Raw genomic sequence first — 2,178 nt, 5'->3', positions numbered from 1 at the left:
AGCCCGCCTTTCCCTATAAATATTGAATTTCTCAAAGTAATCTCTGAAGAAGGACACAGATCATAGACTGTTTCTGTTATTTTTTTTTTTTTTTTTTTTTTTTTTTTTTTTTTTTTTGTTTTTTTTTTTTTTTTTTTTTTTTTTTTTTTTTTTTTTTTTTTTTTTTTTTGAGATGGAGTCTCGCTCTGTCACCCAGGAAGGAATGCAGTGGCCAGATCTCAGTTCACTGCAAGCTCCGTCTCCTGGGTTTACGCCATTCTCCTGCCTCAGCCTCCTGAGTAGCTGGGACTACAGGTGCCCGTCACCTTGCCCAGCTAGTTTTTTTGTACTTTTTAGTAGAGATGGGGTTTCACCACGTTAGCCAGGATGGTCTCGATCTCCTGACCTTGTGATCTGCCTGTCTCAGCCTCCCAAAGTACTGGGATTACATGCTTGAGCCACCACGCCAGGCCGGCAGAATACATTTCTAAGCAGCAAAGTATTTAAGATGTGGCCTAGTTGCTTCTGAAAGCCTATGCTCATTTGTGTAAACAAACAAACAAACAAAATACCTGAAACTGGAACTTACATTTAGAAGGAGAGAAGAACATACAATTTTGAAAAATTCGCAGCCTGGTCATGTGGTAAAAAAGGAAGGAAGAAACAAACAAACAAAGACATTTTAAGGGAGAAAATGAAGCCCGCTGCAAAAATTTGCTTCAATAAAGAAGAGCCAAATGGTAATACCAAAGACAATGGGGTAAAATCCATCCAATTTATTTTTGAGATCTTCACAGCATCCCTTTCCATCACAGGCCTGGAGGCTTAGGAGGGAAAAATGGTTTCATGGGCCAGGCCCAGGGCTCTACTGCTCTGTGCAGCATTGGGATATGGCTGCCTGTGTCCCAGCCACTTAAACTCTATCTGTGGCTAAAAGGGTCCCAAATACATCTCAGGCTACTACTCCAGAGGGTACAAGCCAGAAGCTGCCAAGGCTTCCATGTGATGTTAAGATTGTGAGTGGAAAGAGGGCAAGGGCTGAGGCTTGGGGCCCTCTGCCTAGATTTCAGAGAATGTACGGAAATGCCTGGATGTCCAGGCAGAAATCTGCTGCAGAGGCAGAGCCTACATGGAGAAGAACCTGTACTAGGTCAGTGCAGAGGGAAAATGTGAATGTGAAGTCCCCACATGGAGTCCCTACTGGGGTCCTGCCTAGTGAGGATAAGGCCACCACCATCCAGATCCCAGAATGGTACATCCACCAACAACTTGCACCATGCACCTGAAAAAGCTGCAGGCACTCAATGCTAGTCTGTGAAATCAGTCTTGGGGACTGTACCTTGCTTCCCAGTGGAACTTCCCAAGGCCAGGGGACCCAACTCTTGCATCAGTGTGGCCTGGATGTGAGACATAGAGTAAAAGAAAATTATTTTGAAGCTTTAAGATTTAATGACTGCCCTGCTGGGTTTCAGATTTCATGGGGCCTGTAGCCCTTTGTTTTGGCTGATTTCTTCCTCATGGAATGGGTGTACTTACTCAATGCCTGTCACCACATTGTATCTTGGAAGTAAATAACTTGTTTTAGATTTTACAGGTTCATAAGTGGAAGGGAATTACCTTGTCTCAGATGAGACTTTGGACTGTGGACTTTTGAGTCAATGCTGAAATGAGTTAAGACTGGGAGACTGTTAAGAAGGGATAATTATATTCTGTAATGTGAGAAGGACATGAGATTTGGGAGGGATCAAGAGTAGAATTATATGGTTTGGCTCTGTGTCCTCACTCAAATCTTATGTTAAATTGTGCTCTTAAATTGTGTTCTCCAGTGTTGGAGGTAGGGCCTAGTCAGAGGTGACTGGACCATGGGGGTGGTTTCTAATGGTTTAGCAACATCCTCCTAGTGCTGTCTCATGGTAGAATTCTCACAAGATCTGGTTGTTTGAACATGGGTAGTACCTATTCCCTTTGCTTGCTCTCTCTTCTGCCAGTTATGTGAAAATGTGTCTGTTCCCTTTTCACCTTCCATCATGATTGTAAGTGTCTTGAGGCCTTCCCAGGAGCAAAAACCTATACAACCCACAGACTCCTGAACCTATTAAATCTCTTTTCTTTAAAAATTACTCAGTCTCAGGTAGTCCTTTATAGTAGTGAGAGAATGGATCAGTACATCAGTGAAATAATATGTTGCTGAGTTTTTCT

Source organism: Colobus angolensis, unplaced genomic scaffold (genome assembly GCF_000951035.1).
Source record: "Colobus angolensis palliatus isolate OR3802 unplaced genomic scaffold, Cang.pa_1.0 Scaffold373, whole genome shotgun sequence".
In the NCBI taxonomy this organism is placed as follows: Eukaryota; Metazoa; Chordata; class Mammalia; order Primates; family Cercopithecidae; genus Colobus; species Colobus angolensis.
Note: the sequence above shows the minus strand (reverse complement) of the source record.